Source organism: Leguminivora glycinivorella, chromosome 17 (genome assembly GCF_023078275.1).
Source record: "Leguminivora glycinivorella isolate SPB_JAAS2020 chromosome 17, LegGlyc_1.1, whole genome shotgun sequence".
NCBI lineage: Eukaryota > Metazoa > Arthropoda > Insecta > Lepidoptera > Tortricidae > Leguminivora > Leguminivora glycinivorella.
Genome location: NC_062987.1, coordinates 15,430,768 through 15,449,534, shown reverse-complemented (window position 1 = coordinate 15,449,534; position 18,767 = coordinate 15,430,768). Strand labels below are relative to the sequence as shown.

Here is an 18,767-nt window from a genome sequence, read left to right as displayed (position 1 = left end):
AGGGGTTGTTTGGTGACAAAATTTGAGCATTAACACGTGTAGAATAATTTCACTGAGTTTAATTTGGTTCAACTAGGAAACAAATCAAATTATTTTCTTGATTTTTTTTATTTGTTTTTTTCAAGTAGGCACACTACTATATATATATTACTAGCTTCTTCCCGCGGCTCGCGTTAGAAAGAGACAAAAAGTAGCCTATGTCACTCTTCATCCCTTCAACTATCTCCACTTAAAAAATCACGACAATTCGTCGCTCCGTTTTGCCGTGAAGGACGGCCACACACTTTACTTTTCCCTTTCATTGGTAATATTAGTATAGATAAATTTAATAGATATCATACACGAAAGAAAAAACAAGGCACACTGGTGGCCGAGCGGGGAATTGAACCCGGGTCTTCAGCTCACGCGGCTAACGTCATTACCACTATACCAGACCGCCCGCCAACCCCGCCGCAACGCTACCGCGGCTTGCTTTTACAAACTTTTCTGTATGTGTGTGTAATCGTCAACAAAATTATTTCGATGTGTGTGTGTAAGTTTATGAAAGAGGACACATCGTACACTTCAAAGATGGTTTACCTATCTCTAATGGAGTACTTAATGGCCGCCCACTGACCTCTTCAAGTGAAATCACTTGTCGTCTGCCATCCACAATCTTGTACAGCCAAGGTTAGGACAGCCAAAAACATGTATACACAACCTTAAAGTATAAGCAATAAAGTACTATATACATTCTTTTGGAACTTTGTCCGAATTTATATTTAATAACTTGACTGTACACCCTTGAATCGAGTAAATAAGTAAAAGCAACACTAAAAGGGTTAAAATATCTAAGAATTTGCTACAAATAAAATTCGGTACAATGTTCACACTCCCGCAGAATATAATATGAAAAGCACCCAAAGTACAAGCTTTGCTTAGTTTGAAGCTAACTGGATCCGTGTAAGGTGTCCCCAATATTTATTTATTTATTTTGTGTTCTCTTAACACAAGTATCTAATATACTTAAAAAGAGGCACCAGCACAGAAATTGTAATCGATATTTTTGTTACTGAATAAAATATTTTTATTTATTTATTTACTAAATGAATATCGCTCTTTTGTCAATTTTGTAGAAGTAACCTGTTATTAAGGTATTACAATACAGCCATGTTTGATGAAAATCGGTCCACTATGTCGCGGTCGGTGGTTTTTTCAAAATTTTAATTTTGTGGTTAGGTTGTATAACGTTATATTTGACAAATAGAGCAAATCAAGGGTTTTAAGACTTCGTAAGACCTGGTATTCGACTGAGTTCTGTTCATACGTCATAGAGGACGCTGCTCTACAAAAGAACAGTACTTATCCGAAAACGGATGACGGAAAGCGATCAATCGATTTGCAGGGGAGATGGTGTGACGGACGAGATATGGCGTTGGTTCCTGAACCAAATCCGGCAGTCTGCTTGGAGTAACAGGTGAAATATGTTCTACACTGAGAGAAAATCAACCAGTTTCGTTCAACAAGTTTTTTGGTTAAAGTAGCGCCTACGTGCTCTTTGGTTCAAACAACAAGCTACTTGTTATTTGAATCGGCAATATATTTGAATCAACAAGTCGATTTTATAAAAACAGCCTGACACATATGGTTTTAAACATACGTTTGGCTGATTCAAATGGATAAACCGCAACAAGTCGAACTTGTTAAATTTACAATGCAAATTTTTCTCAGTGCAGTTTGCTTGGAGTAACAGGTGAAATATGTTCTATGATGTGTAATCAGTTTTGTCCAGTAAACTTTGTGATATGTGTCATTTCATTGAAAGCTCTCATCAACTATGATTGAAGGTAAGGTACTTATAAGTATTTATGATACGCCCAAACTTTCCGACATATATTATATGGCACGACGCTTTATTTCATTGGTCCCGTAATAAGAGTGGTTGTATCAAAAGTCACTAAGCAAAATATGGCTGGTCCTTTTTATTTCACCGTCTATAAGGTAATGTACTTAATTTGTAAGTATTTATGTTAGATATTTGTTTGTTTTTGTGGGATATGGGTTAAATTGTGGCGTAGGCGAGAGGCTGGCAACCTGTCACTGCAATGTCACAGTTTCGTTTTCTTTCAACCCCTTATTTGCCAAGAATGGCACTGGAACTTGATTAGTTTCATGTGCTCTGCCTACCCCTTCATGGGATACAGGCTTGATTGTATGTATGTATGTATGTATGTATGTATTTTTGTTAGGTATCACGTTCACTGCGTTATCAAGCTACCCAACGTAACAATTTACGTACTTGTATATTACAAAGGCAACGTAGGCGACGCCATTAGGGCTCTTTTAGATGGAAATGTAAACGATATTGTCCAGTCTCCCCGTTTAATTGCCGCTATCAATTCTGGCTCTCCTTTATACAAAACCCACAATTACACTCTACGTAAAAACGGCACTAATTACATCCTCACGTTACTCGTACGACTTAGCGATAGATCCATTTATAACCAGAAAATTAAAAAAAAAACCCGACATAGTGGACCGATTTTCATGAAACATGGCTAAGAACACTCCCGACTAACTCAGCTTTCAAACAAAAAAAAAACTAAATCTAAATTGGTTCATCCTTTCGAGAGCTACGATGCCACAGACAGACACACACAAACTGGCAGACAAACACACAGACAGACACGTCAAACTTATAACACCCCTTCGTTTTTGCGTCGGGGGTTAAAAAGTACTTACTACGATGAAGAAACATATCTTTCAAATAAAAGAAACTAAATCTAAATTAGTTCATCCATTAGACAAACAGACAGACAGACACGCCAAACTTACAACACCCCGTCGTTATTGCGTCGGGGGTTAAACATTGAACACGATAACACATAATTCAAAAGATTTGGCACCAATGGAAGAAATGTGGATGAAATTTTATTATGAATGTTTGTGACATTAGGTAACCAATAAAATGGTGGATCTTAACAGTTATGACAATACGATTATACAGTGTGTTACCACCACCCGGGCAGTTATTAAACCAATAATAATACAGTAAATTAGCAATCGTTTGCGCATATCAGCAAATCATAGTTATTTAAATTAACTAAAAAAAATATTTTCCGAAATCTCAACATTCAATGTAACGCGTGCACTTGTTAATTGTCATTACTCATATCGCTCATACTTATGAGCTGTCATTGCCCTCACTTGACAAGTGTGTGCTGTACATTGCTGGCAATATTTTTTTTCAAAATTATTAATTATATTAAGAACATGGTTAAGTTAAATAACTATGTAAGATTACGTTCCTTTAAAAAAAGCCCACTCGTTGGTAACGCACTGTATACCAACACAGTGTCATTCAAATAATCAAAGTTTTGTTCGTTTTATTCCTGCCAGCTTTCGTGAAAATTGACCTTACGCAATACCACAGAATAAATAATGAACACGTACAGAAAGTACACTTCCTACAAACCCGAAGCTTGAAAGCAGTTTAAAGGTCGAATCGTGTCCATCCCTCTTTAATCCATGGCACTATCCCTGTCCCCTATTTAGGGTTGTCAAAAATAACGTAATTATCTAACCTGTGGTACCGCACGTAAAGTTGTATTAAACTAGATGCGGCTTTCTAGTCTTTCTAGGTTTTAGGTAGACGTAGGGTTGCAAATAGAAAAAAAACCAAATGTTTTTTTTCAGAATTGTGAAAAAAAAACATAAAAAAAAACCGAGCACCATGGTTTTTTTTCTAAATATGGTTTTTTTTTTCAGATGAACAAATAATTCGACAATAACGGTTTTTCGTGAATTGTAACGTGTTTCAATAACAATAACGTACATTTTAATTCGATTAGCATTCAGTATACAAACGTTTATTGGGGAATCCCCGATGCGGCGTGCAGCGTGGAGAGGCGGTGGTGTTGCCAACAGAAAATAGTGATAACTACCAACTACAGATTCGTAAATGTTACTAAGACCAGATTAAATTCGTAAATGTTACGTTTTATAAGACCAGAAATTAAAGTTATTTGATTAAATTCGTTTAATAGTTAACATTAAGTCTAAAAAACCGTATAAAAGTATTACTGCTTTGCAAATTTTGAGATTTTGTACATTAGAAAAAAACATGCTCCAGAAAAAAAACTGTTTTTTTTCACGGTTTTTTTTTCATGTTTTTTTCAAGCCAGAAAAAAACCGTTTTTTTGCAACTCTAGGTACACGAAGGACCATATATTTCGTTACTATATTGCGTAAATCGACATGAAAGGTGAAAATTACCGGCATCAACCCACTAAAAGCAAGCTAATTTCGAAGGAAGTAATTCAATTAGAACATGCAAGTGCAAACTGATCTCATTAGTTCACGTACGTGAACAATAGATGGCGCTATTAATATTCATGGCGCAGCGGAATACTGAATGAACTGAGTGAATAGTGAACTGTAGCATTAACCTAGACTGAGGTTAGTGTTTTCGTAATTACATCACTTTTGTAATAAAAGGGAGCAGTGAAGTAAGTACCAGAATAAATTAATAATCATATCTTATGGAAGTTTTGAATGATTCACGGTTATTTTCATTAGACTTATATTGACCGGACCGGATATATTTAGACCGTGATTACCTTTTTGATTTTTGTCCAGCTCCCGATATTATTTATTATTGTTTTCCGTGATCATGATGCATGCAACTGCGTCGAAATGTATGTAGTGTATGTACTCCTAATTCCTTCAAAAATGCCAAACCCTTGTATACATTCCCAATAAACATTTCGATAGCGCGATGTAGAAATAGTGATAGTTGGTACAGCGACATCTCTCGTGACATATATTAAACTCATTAGAATGACACTTGTTCTACGGAATTACAGTTCCGAACAATCGGGAGCTCGACAAAAATCAGAGGTAATCACGGTCTATATCCCGGTCAATATAAGTCATATCTTATGGAGCTAAACTAGGGAACAAACTGTCGCCTTCGATATTTTCGGAATGATACGACCTTCAAACCCTCCAAAAGTGAAAGCTTAGACCCATCTTAATGGCAACGCACTTCCAACACTTCTGGTGTTCCGGATGTCCATAGGCGGCAGTGATCGCTTACCACCAGGCGCCCTGTCGCCTCATATCGCATAAAAAGAACATTTTTTTTGTGCATTTTTGTTTCAAAAAAACTGAGAAGTACAGAGGTAAAGAGACGCAATGGAGCTTTGTGGCATTCTATGCCTAAAGGATTCTTATGACCCATATGCAATAAGAACCTTTTTATAAAAATAAGTTGAATCTTCGGATGGAAAGGACGTTTAGCTACAAGAGACCACATGTTTTTATGGAGTTCAATCATATTCAGCCAAGTGAATTAACTATTTTTTCGTCACTACTTTTAAAAAATTTCATATCTCACGCTGTTCCTCAAAGTTAAAACGCAGTAAGTCTATATGCATTCCATACATACTTACTACAATTTTCTTTTCATTGACATACGAAGATACAAGTTTTTTAAAAAGTAGTGACGATTTTGAAATCTCCTCATAGTGCTTAAAGAAAACCAATCTGTTTTTTTCTAATTACGACCGTTAATGAACTTATTGGAGTGAAGAAACGAGATGAAGGGATTTTTTTAGAAACCAATTAGAATAATTGGTTTTTCAATTGGATTGCTATAAAATAAATGTTTCCAAAGGAACAACCTAATAATTAAGTGCTTTCGACATAAATCATTTTTGAGAGAAGTTTGTTTTTTTTTTAATTATTTTAACATTATATTAAATACCTTGAGTATCATTATTTCGGGTAGGCTAATATGTATATAATACTAACTTTTGCTCGCGGCTTCGCTCGCGCTAAATTCGAAAATTGCGGAGTGCTCCATACAAACTTCCACCTTCCATTTTAGGGAAGTGGGGGGTTAGAAAGAGACAAAAAGTAGCCTATGTCACTCTCCATCCCTTCAAATATCTGCAGTTAAAAAATCACGCCAATTCGTTGTTCCGTTTTACCGTGAAAGACGGACAAACAAACACACACACATTTATAATACATATATAATATTATATATATATATATTAGTATGGATTTACCTATGTTAAACATATAGGTACTGGCTTTTGAAATTACTTCTGAGAAAATGTTTTTTTTTTGTTACAGATCAGATGTTCGTGATTATAGTAAGTACCTACATATATTCTTACTCCTGGTAAACTAAATATTAAGTAAATTTTGTTTTTTATCATCCAGAAACGTCTGCGTGCATTATTACATATTTTTAAATTAAAGGAAAGAATGGAAAAATTCACACCTCCGGCAGGACTAAGATCTATGTTAAGATCTATTCTTACGGGTAGATGTTTGCTATAACGCCACCCTAAGGCGGTTGAGAATTGAGGGAAGGCATGGATAAATTCGCACACATCCAGCAGACCTCCGTGGCGCAGTTGGAAGCGCGTTGGCCCCGGTAAGGCCAAAGGTCGCAGGTTCGAGTCCTGACGGAGGTGTGGATTTTTCCATTTTTTCCTTTAATTTAAAAATATGTAAATATTAAGAAGGTAGGCGTACCACAGTTTTTTGGGATTACTACAGTTTTGATGAATTATTAATAGCATGTAAGGTTTTAAATCAAAACGTACCACGTGGCCGATTATAGATAAGACCGATTTCACATTGAAGTTGAATATTGAAGTTCCTTATTCACCACCGACTCAACCAACAAATTAGTATGCAAATTTAAAATCAACCAATTTCGGTGCTGCGTTTTACCAAAGTAGATGGATTATTTAGAGAATTACTGTCAAAATAAAATGTGTAGTCTGAGGTCACAGCGCATACACTTTCATCTCTCAACCGGCTTAAATTATGAATAATATGATCCTCAATTTTAACAATTGGTCTACATTCTTCACTTGATATGTGCAACTTTTGAACCTCAATTTTGACAATTGGCCCATATTCTCAACTTGATTTGTGTTAAAAAAGCACAAAAAATAATATTTTCCCCTCACTAGCTCGGAAACACGTGTTTTGTCCTTTATTACCAGCGTGTAAAAACGCATTTTATCCAGTAGTGGGTAAAGTAATTTGACCTTGAATAAAGTCAAATTAACTGCTTTAAAATTGATAATAGTAGGTGAATCTAGTAATAAAGATGATTTACCAGTTTTACCACCTGTGGAACTACTGGAAGCAGGAAACTACAACACAAAAAATGCGTTTATCATTTTTTGTGTTGTAGTTTCCTTGCTATAGTGAGGGGAAAAGTTTTGTGTTATACTCGGGTGCAAATGTATTTTACTTCTCGTGTGTTAAAATACAACTTTGCCCCCTTGTATAACAAATAACTATAGCGTCATCTAGAGCCGAGTATCAACTAGCGCCATCTAGGCGCACGATTCACATTTCTCTTGATGGTTCCGAGTTACGTTTTTGTCTTAGACTTTATCTGTCTATACAGAGTTACATACGTCTTTGGTTTCACTGTATTTTCGGTTTCGATTCTATCAGTAATAAGTTCGGAGCAAATACAAAGAAATACTATCAAGACTCGGAATCGAGCGTATTCGAGGATATTGCCAATAAAACACTTTAAAAAGATCTAGGTCGTCGAAATGCCACTGACAATGGACGATTCGTATTGATTTTATTCATTTGCCATTCAGTAAATGCTAAATACGTGACATGGGTGATAAAAAGGTATTCTCGTGAATATAATGAATTAGCATTCGAGTTTTTTAAAACGTTTTATTAGCCTTGGCTTTTCGATCTAGAGTTAGTTTTCCAAAAGTGTTTTGCATCAGTCTTATTTCTGTAAAGAGTAAAATTGCGAGGAAATTGCACTAGTCCAAAAAACTTGTAGTTTTTCTTCTAATTCCATAAAAATGGCTACTCCAATTCTTGCGAGTAGCAGGCAAGCGGATTCTAAAGCTGGTAAAATTCTGAAATAATGATAGGTAGAAGGTAATTCAATCAATCAGTGTTTCATAGGTTATATTAGGCTATATTACCTTTTAATTCAATTAATCTTAAAGTCTGATAATGGACCTGTAGCAGGCCTACGTCACTCGCTCGCGGTCGCGCGTTAAGTACCTACACGTAGCCGTTCATCTAATGAACGAGTGGCCGAGGAGCGCCACGCGCCCGCCTGCGTACTCGCGTGGCACGTACCTACTATTCTTCTAAGTTCTACGTAGTAACTTATTAGCATTAGTTAAATAAAGCGTACCTAGGGCAAGTGAAGGATCTGTTACGTTAGTAACTTATTAATAATCTGTGCTTATAGGCTTATAGGTAATTCTAACGTGTTACGTGTTTCCATGTGGGGGGCGGTGATCACTTACAATCAATCGACCCGTCTATTTTTTCGTCCGTTTATTTGCCTCCTTGTTCCTGGGTGAATCAACTTTTCTTTGCCAGCAAAATTACGCATACTTCGACTACATGTGGTCAGAAAATTTAATTTGTATTTAGTGTAATTAGTTTATACTTATTATATTAAAAACAGATATACAAGCTATGCAATACATCATGTTTTTATAGGATTTGCTATTTTATTACTTTATTTCGAGCAGTGACCCAGTGGACATAGCTGTCCCTCACTTTTGTATGAAAAAAGTGTCTCTTCCACTGGGTCACATATAGATTTAATTGTAAATGTTTTTTTTTTTAATTATTCCCTTAATGTAAAATAAAAATAAGGATTTTTATTCACGATGGCCAGGTTAAAACTCACAAAAGTAGAGCTAATAATAAGTATGGGCAATTCTTGCAAAAAGCAAGAAAAAGTTGATTCACCCTCCTATCTTATAAAAAAATAACCAGGCTCCTACAAGTACCTACATAGGTACCTATTCATAAGTTTTGATTAGATATACATTTGGGTTGGGCCAGTTGCATCAACCACATTTGACAGACACATCATCGTCACGCAGCAGACGTCTATGGAACTTCCCATACAATAAAATTTAACGAAGGCTTTAACGGTGACAAACGGTTTGATGCAACCGGCCCTAAGTTGATTTACTAACAAAGTTACTTAAACCTTCTAAGTAATATTACGTACAAATGGAGGCAAGTACCAATTACATTAATGTTAGCAAGCGAAATTAAGTAGTAATAAGTAGTTTTCCCTAAATTTAACACTGAAATAAAGCTCAAAAGAAAAGTAACTTTTCCGCCCTTGCGCCGTAAGTGGTTATTTGTTACCCGTGACGAATGTCCGACTCGTACTTAAGAGGAAAGGGAACGGTTACTCTTCGCTACAAATGGGTCCCCATTTTCCTGCCTAGACATTTTTCTTTTCCTAGATATTGACATCATGGAAACTATTGTGTGTATAGCGTGTTATGTATTTAATCATAACTATGAAGAGATAGCTCTTTAGCGATAAGGCCGCCTGTTGTCTGCCTCCATTTGTAATCACTTTTGTTTTTGTCTTCTGTATCTTTTGCTGAGGTGTGCTAATAAAAAGTATTTTATCTATCTATGCCTATTGATTTACGAATTATCAATTGTTTTTTATGAAATCATTGTTTCGCTGCTAGTTTAAAAAACACTATAAAACACGCTTTTTTACAATAAAATGGATCGTTCAACAAAATATGCGCTAGTAGCGAGGAGAGTCGACAGTCACCGACACTTAGAACGCCGCTTTTTTCCGGTAATCAAAGTACAAAAGGGGAAAGTGTCTACAGTGACAGGATGCAGAGTTCTTGTTTGTGGACGAGATATCTTTGGTTCTCTTTGGTAACCCTTAGGCGGCATATGTAAACGTTATGTTCTTATGCAACTTCATTCGCCAGGAAGTTCGGATTAGTATTTGTTTACAAGAAAGTCTTTCCTGTTCCAGCGCCCCACGCTTTTACAATCAAATATTATAATTAAAAGCACATAGTTTTTAAACTTCAGCTCACAAATAGAGACAACTTGAACGATCCATAATTTATTTTTGGCTTTTACGTGCATTTATAAAAGCGTGTTTTATAGTGTTTTTAAACTATTAATTTATTTTATACTTTTTAGTCATTAATAATGAAATACTTTTAACATTTATACATAAATTTATTTCAAGTAGGCGGATTTTACATGCCATTTGTGGCTTAACGTGTACTTATTGCTAATTGCTACTTAATAATAACTAGCGGCTACCTTCTTATTACGGTATTATCATAAAAATGTTTATACCTAGTAAGTTATCCGTAAAAGATAGACAATATAGACATGTGCCATCGCGGACTTTTTGAAGACATTAGAGAGACATACTTTCGCCATACATTGTTTTGAAGCTCTCAGCTAGTGGGATTTTGTTTGACTCGATTAGAAAATATTGTCACATATCAACTAATTCAAACAAAATTGAAGTATTTCTTTTTCGCCGAGCCCCCCTTTATTTGCTCTTAAGGGTCACAGGAAAACCATTACCCAACTTATTTTAAATATTACGTTGATCTTTCTTTTATGCGGGGGGGCTTCGCCCCCCGAGCCCCTCTTTTCGTTACTCTTAAGGGTCACAAGAAAACCCTAACCCAACTTATTTTAAATATAACGTTGATCTTTCTTTTCAGCGGGGGGCTTCGCCCCCCGAGCCCCCCTTTGTTTGCTATTAAAGGTCACAAGAAAACGCTAACCCAACTTATTTTAAATACTACGTTAATCTTTCTTTTATGCGGGGGGCTTCGCCCCCCGAGCCCCCTTTTCGTTACTCTTAAGGGTAACAAGAAAACCCTAACCCAACTTATTTTAAATACAACGTTTATCTTTCTTTTATGCGGGGGCTTCGCCCCCGAGCCCCCTTTGTTTGCTCTTAAAGGTCACAAGAAAACGCTAACCCAACTTATTTTAAATACTACGTTAATCTTTCTTTTATGAGGGGGCTTCGCCCCCGAGCCCCCTTTTCGTTACTCTTAAGGGTAACAAGAAAACCCTAACCCAACTTATTTTAAATACAACGTTTATCTTTCTTTTATGCGGGGGGCTTCGCCCCCCGAGCCCCCCTTTGTTTACTCTTAAAGGTCACAAGAAAACGCTAACCCAACTTATTCTAAATACTACGTTGATCTTTCTTTTATGCGGGGGGATTCGCCCCCCGAGCCCCCCTTTGTTTGCTCTTAAAGGTCACAAGAAAACGCTAACCCAACTTATCTTAAATACTACGTTGATCTTTCTTTCATGCGGGGGGCTTTGCCCCCCGAGCCCCCCTTTGTTTGCTCTTAAAGGTACAAGAAAACGCTAACCCAACTTATCTTAAATACTACGTTGATCTTTCTTTCATGCGGGGGGGCTTCGCCCCCGAGCCCCCCTTTTCTTTACTCTTAAGGATCACAAGAAAACCTTAACCCAACTTATTTTAAATACTACGTTAATCTTTCTTTTAAGCGGGGGGCTTCGCCCCCCGAGCCCCCCTTTTCGTTACTCTTAAAGGGTCACAAGAAAACCCTAACCCAACTTATTTTAAATACTACGTTGATCTTTCTTTTATGCGGGCGAGCCCCCCTTTTCGTTACTCTTAAGGGTCACAAGAAAATAATAATAATAAATAATAATAAATTGCATTTATTTCGAACAAAAGTCCATATTTTGTTAGTAATACATTAACACTTAGATCTAGGGTTAGTAAAGAGACATAAAATTAAAATTAATATAAATTTACACACATTGGGGCATGTAGCTGCACCCAATGCCTCAGCAACGGTGAGTCCCACCGGTCAGCCAGCGTGCACAGGATGGCATTCGAGCTGGCGCGCCACCTCCTCAACATTGAGCTACACCGCTTCCTCATGATCGCGTGGAAGCCATCGATCCGTCCCTCCGCGAACATACCCGAGGCGCTACAGTACCGCGGCAGCCCGAAAACCACCCTGTACGCGTTGTTGTATTGCACCCTCAGAGCGCTGTATGCCCGCTGCGTATAGCTAACCCATAGACTGCACGTGTAGAAGGACTGGCAATATGCTTTAAAAAGCGTAGCCTTAACTGTCTTAGTGCATCGTGCAAATCTACGGGCCAGCATATTGCAACGCACAGCCAGCGCTCTGCGTTCCCTGTCAATGTCCATATTGTCGCACATGTCATCAGAGACCCAGTGGCCCAAATATTTAAAATGCTTTACTAGCGCTAAAGGAGTGCCACAAAGTGTTACAGGGGGCACTTTGTACGTTTTATTACCCGCTTTAAATAGCATCAACTCACTTTTGCTCGCATTGTATTTGAGCCCATGGGCCTCCGCGTACGTCTCGCATATGCGCAACAGGCTAAGCAAACCACCCACCGAGGGGCTGAGCAGCACCATGTCATCCGCATAGCTTATGTTATTAATGCGTACGCCGTCTATGGAGCATCCAACGCTGGCACTGCTAAGCCCCTCCAGTAGTTGGTTCATATATAGGTTGAACAGGCGGGGCGAACTTAACCCCCCCTGCCTCACCCCACATTTCATCCTATATGTCCCCGAATATGCTCCAGCCCACCTTACACTGTTATCTTGGTTATCGTACCAGTATTTAAGCAGCGAGGTAATTTCGTCCGGTACATCAGTTTCATGTTTTAACTTATGCCACAACACGTCATAAGATACGAGATCGAATGCTTTTGACAGGTCCAAGTAACAGGCATAGACAGGCGTTTTTCGGGCCGTGTAGTACTGGACAGTCTGCTTCAGACATAGTATTGCAGATTCGGTAGATAGGCCCGGTCTAAAGCCGAACTGAGTGTCATGCAGGCGGATGTGTTTATCCAGCTGTTCGTCGAGCAGACTGTCCAGAACCTTAGCGATAACATTGGCTAACGAGATAGGCCTGTAGTTGGACATGTCAGAAACATCGCCCGTTTTGTTCTTAACTACTGGGACAACTACAGTATGCATAAGCTCATCCGGCAGGTAACTATGATTTACACAAAGATTGAAAAACAATGCTAGAACTCTAGGTAGGTGTACACCCGCGTACTTCAAATGCTCTATGCTAAGACTGTCCTTCCCAGGAGACTTTCCTCGCACCATCTTATTAATAACTGAGGCTACCTGTTTAGCAGAGAAACTTACAATATTGGCTAGCGGATATTTCTCAGCATCGCACATGTGAGACGCGGGCGACAACGGTGATTCTACCTTAAAGTGGCGCTGAAACGCATTGGCTATATCACTCGGCTCATGCAGGCCCGCTACACTCACAGGCAGTGCCGCCCTAGGATTTAATTTATTCGTTGACTTCCAGAATTTACCAAACTTTTTACTTGAATGTTGTTGCGCAATAATGTCCATTCGTATCTGATCTTGATTATTTTGACAATATTTTAGCTTAGATTTGAACATTCTTTTAGATTCATACATTCTAGTATACACGTCCCCTGAAACCGGTTTGCCGCACGATAACCACATAAGATAACATAGCCGGGCCTGCCTGTGAGCACAGCTGACGTGCTTATTCCAGCCGGGTATGTACCTATGTTTCTTAGTTTTAGGCGAATTATAACAGAGTTTCGCTCCCTCCGCAAGTATACATGTTATATTTAAGTACATATTATCCAAAAGTGACCTATGATGTTGATCAAGACACATTTTATCTGCACAGCTAGTAAACACGGAAGGAAAATTTATTTCTCTAAATTTTGTATTACAATACTCATGAAACCGTTCTATCTGTTTATTATCTCTTTCACCCCAAACTACTTTGTTACAAGCAACAGGAGATATTATAATTTTAGGCACAATGTTCGTGATATTACATTCAATTAACAAAGGCAAGTGATCAGACCAATAAACATCCTTATCTAACACGTAGGTATTCACAACTGCTTGCCGCGCCGCACTGGTCACTATGCAGTGATCCAGCCACCGTCGGCAACCATGCGCGTCACTTATAAAAGTGTAGGTATTAGCCGGTAACAAATCTATATCTACGCACGACCAATTCTGTTCATAACTAAAGTTCATTAGTTCAGAGTAAAACTGCTCACCTGGATGCGAATTAAAATCCCCAAGTATAAACACAGTTTCCACACCACTACTTTCAATTATCGCACTAATTTCACTGAGACAATCTATGAACTCCGTTAAATTGTCGGCCGAGGCAGTTGGCATGTAGGCTGATATGATTAACAACGCCCGGTCGCTAAGTGCGACTTTGATCGCCGCGAGTCGCGCACTATTACAAACTATTACCGATACACATGGGAATATTGTTTTGTTCCATAGAAGGGCCACTCCTCCATATGGCCTGCCCCTCAGGACTCCGGTCGATGTGTCGACTGCCGAGACGCCAGTGTATCCGAAGTTTGAGCTTATACTTCCCAAGTATGGTATATCGTGCGGCAGAAGCCACGTTTCCTGCAGAGCGATTATATCAGCCTTGGAACAGAGCTTTCTCACACATTCAATAGATCGCATAATACTTTTACAGTTAAAACTTACTAGTTTCGTGATACTGGCCATTATTATTAATATTAATATTATTATTATTAGATTTATTTAGCCTCATCTGCTGCATGCCTCTCTTTGAAATCATAAAATAGGCGAAACAATATGCCTTCAGGCCAGAAACCATCGCTCATAAACATTTCCATTTTATGATTTGGCACAAATATTTTAAATGCATTATAGTCCTTTATTTTTTTCATATTAATTTTCACTACTGTCACATCTAAGCCTGACTTCTGTTTCACATAATCCGCAACTTCGTTTTCCATTACATCTTTCGACACTTGATAAATATATATTGGTTTCTTTATATCGGCGGCCTTGAACTTATCGTTAGCGCCCACGGTCGCATTCCCTCTTTTCCCAACAAACCTGTTCCTTAGCCTTCGTTTTTGTGCTAGTTGCCATTGCTCATCCACTACTTGCGATTTCCACTCACCACCACTCGCAACCGTAGCAAAAGATAATGTTTGTTTTGATTCGGTATGCACAGGCGCAAGTACATCTGACGGCTCAACGGTCGGCATTTTAAACTCGGGTGCATGATGAGAAAACCCTAAACCAACTTTTTTTAAATACAACGTTGATCTTTCTTTCATGCGGGGGGCTTCGCCCCCCGAGCCCCCTTTGTTTGCTCTTAAAGGTCACAAGAAAACGCTAACCCAAGTTATTTTAAATACTACGTTAATCTTTCTTTTATGAGGGGGGCTTCGCCCCCCGAGCCCCCCTTTTCGTTACTCTTAAGGGTAACAAGAAAACCCTAACCCAACTTATTTTAAATACAACGTTTATCTTTCTTTTATGCGGGGGGCTTCGCCCCCGAGCCCCCCTTTGTTTGCTCTTAAAGGTCACAAGAAAACGCTAACCCAACTTATCTTAAATACTACGTTGATCTTTCTTTCATGCGGGGGGCTTCGCCCCCCGAGCCCCCCTTTTCTTTACTCTTAAGGATCACAAGAAAACCTTAACCCAACTTATTTTAAATACAACGTTGATCTTTCTTTTATGCGGGGGCTTCGCCCCCGAGCCCCCTTTGTTTGCTCTGAAAGGTCACAAGAAAACGCTAACCCAACTTATTTTAAATACTACGTTGATCTTTCTTTCATGCTTCCCCCTCGACCCCCCCCCCTTTTTCGAAGAAGCCCAAAAACAGCTATGATACGATGTTCCATCATGTAGTTCCAGTTCATATCTTCCGGCTCCATCATCAGACCTTGAAACCTAATCGTAGTCAAAGTTCATTACAAGACTTTTCTAAGAAGCCCAAAAACAGCTATGATACGATGTTCCATCATGTAGTTCCAGTTCATATCTTCCGGCTCCATCATCAGACCTTGAAACCTAATCGTAGTCAAAGTTCATTACAAGACTTTTCTAAGAAGCCCAAAAACAGCTATGATACGATGTTCCATCATGTAGTTCCAGCTCATATCTTCCGGCTCCATCATCAGACCTTGAAACCTAATTGTAGTCAAAGTTCATTACAAGACTTTCCTAAGAAGCCCAAAAACAGCTATGATACGATGTTCCATCATGTAGTTCCAGTTCATATCTTCCGGCTTCATCATCAGACCTTGAAACCTAATCGTAGTCAAAGTTCATTACAAGACTTTCCTAAGAAGCCCAAAAACAGCTATGATACGATGTTCCATCATGTAGTTCCAGTTCATATCTTCCGGCTTCATCATCAGACCTTGAAACCTAATCGTAAAAAACGCAGTTTGAATTAAAAAGTGACAGCGCCAAAGAATTGACAAGCCATGCTGTTTAGATGTGCGAGCAGGACACAACTGCATATATCTATCTCTATCACCCTCTAGAGTGGTATGTAAATTATTGGTGGAATAATTAAATCGGTTTGAGATTTCACGATTTCCTGGAAGATAACAGATCATTTAGGCATTTGAAACAGAAAACCTAGGTTACCTAATAAGTACTCTAGCTTAGTTAATGTGTGCCTATAGTTCTAATTACTCACGACCCAATTAGAACTATAGGTACGTCGAAACAGTAACTTTAGAGATATATTTACATATAAAAATGTATTCACATGATTATACCGCGATTGGTGACATGTTTCGATTCATATGGAGACCCGTCATCAGGGATGAGCACACAGTCTAAGCTCGTGTAGATGGACGCGTACCATGCTTGTATGAGTGAAATATGAGAAGCCAACTGTTCGCGTTTTTGACAGACGGTAACGTACGTAACTGTGAGGTAACCGCGAGGGAGTGGACGGCACTTTCAGCGGGGAGCGGGAGTGGCCATAATGTACCATAGTATACTCTTTATTATACTGTGACTAGGCTATACCGGTCGTCATTGTGTAAAGAGAGCTGCGAAATTACATGGAGAAGTTATAAATGAATTCATTAATAAATTCGCCATGCACTTTTACAGCTCACTGTACACATGGTTGAATAAATCTGTTTAAACCGTAACCTTAATACGCATTATAGCGTAAAATTACCGAAATCCGATTCGTTTTCGGGCGAAGGCTTTTACGGCCACCAGAGTCAATTACAGAGCCGCAGTTACAGGGATTAAGGTCTAATTGGTACATAGATATATACAATACGACATACAATTCGTAGGAAATATAGATGGCGCCACTTGCGGTGTAACTGTCACATTTTTGATGTAAAATGCTATTTATACATTGCAACAATTTTGTGGCATAGATTGTAGAAACCTCTAGATGTTCATCAATTCATGGCACCATTTTCCATCACGAAAATGTCAATACTATGAAGACGAGCTGCCGGCGAATTATGCTTCCAATTTTATCACTTATCCACGTGGATAAAGTATCCGTCACGCTTTGGCAAGTATGTCAGTGTGAGAGGACAGATGTCTTATCCAAGTGGATAAGTGATAAAATTGGAAGCATGATACACCGGCTGGTGAATAAGACATCGTATAATTTTCATAAAAATATACGATTAGTTATTACAGAAGAGAGGTGGTATCACTGTACTGAATGAAGATGGGAGGAGAAGAGTAGCTATGTCTGTCTGCTTAAACACTCCCCCTTTTTTTCTGGCTATATATTGTAAAGAATATTTTTAGTTCCATTTTATTTAAAAACCACAATTTTATTCATTGGAGGAACAAGTAAGGGAACGTTGTAACTCCATATATATCAGTAAATGCGGGTTATTTGTATAGGCATAGTAAATCGCTTTTGTTTAGCTATGTTACGGCATATACTTATATCCCTAGGGTTATAACTATACCTCCGCCGCACCGCCGCACTCTGCCTACAATCATTTCATTAAACTGAATCCAGTCATATAGCTATATGACTAAACTAGTAACATATTATAGTTATATTCCTGGTAAGATAGCAATTAATCGCTTTCGTTTAACTACATATGTTACGACGTATAATTATATTCCTAGGGTTATAACTATATAACGGCTTTATCTATCTTACTGCGACATATACATATATATGTTGTCGGAATCTCAATCGTCACGAAGACTGAAATGTGTTTAATTTTTTTCTTTTGTTGCATACGACACGTGGTTGGCACGGCCGCTCATGAGATCGGGAAGGGTTAGCTAATAGCTATAATTATTTGTGAAGACACATGTGTCTGAAATGCACATGCATTTGTGCATATTGAGCTTTGTCGTAAACATAGAATAGGGAGATGCAACAGGGCAGCGCTTTTGTTTAATTTCAAACATTATCGATGGAAAAGAATAATATGTTCATATTTACAACGTCTTATTTTCTACCAACAGTCCTAAACAACGTAGTGTTTATTTCATCAAATCGTTATCACAGTATAAGGACGACTCAGTAGTTAATCTCCGGCAGCGGCGACGCGAAAGGTACCTACCTACTGCGCGGCGCTCGAAAGCACGTGGTAGTACAAAATTGCTATCAATGTTACTCGACATCGTCCAAAGTAAGATGTTATTATTTAATACTATTAACTATATGTATTAGTATAATAATACCACATTATATCAGCCAGAAAACACAAAAAATATCATTATGCATATTATTCTTATTCACGATTATCCAAATCCGCTTGCATGTGTTGCGTATGTACACAACGCGCTTGTGTGCACCCCGCGCGGCGTACGTAAACGTAAGACGATTTATTACTGGTTTTAATAAACTGTGTCGTTATTATCATGAATTTACATTACAAATATTTCGTAAGTAACAAATTATGAGTTGAGTAAATGCGTAGTCATCTTTATCTACTACTTGTCTTACTGAATAAATCTTTCTTGCCTCATTTTGTAAATACGCATTAAATCGCGTTATTTTCATCTAAATTCTTCGAGATTTTTATCGAATCAAAATTGCCAGTTGGAAAAATGGCTGTTATTTGCGAGAAATATCGGAAGTGTTGGCGGCTGACCCGGTACG

The 18,767-nt window shown here is 38.2% G+C and overlaps 1 non-coding gene across 1 annotated transcript; it reads left to right on the top strand.

Annotated features, from left to right (window-relative positions):
* Positions 1 to 6,392: 6,392 nt before the first annotated feature.
* Trnat-ggu lies at positions 6,393 to 6,467 on the top strand. Its single transcript has one exon. It is a non-coding gene; the product is annotated as a tRNA-Thr (tRNA).
* The last annotated feature ends 12,300 nt before the right edge of the window (positions 6,468 to 18,767 follow it).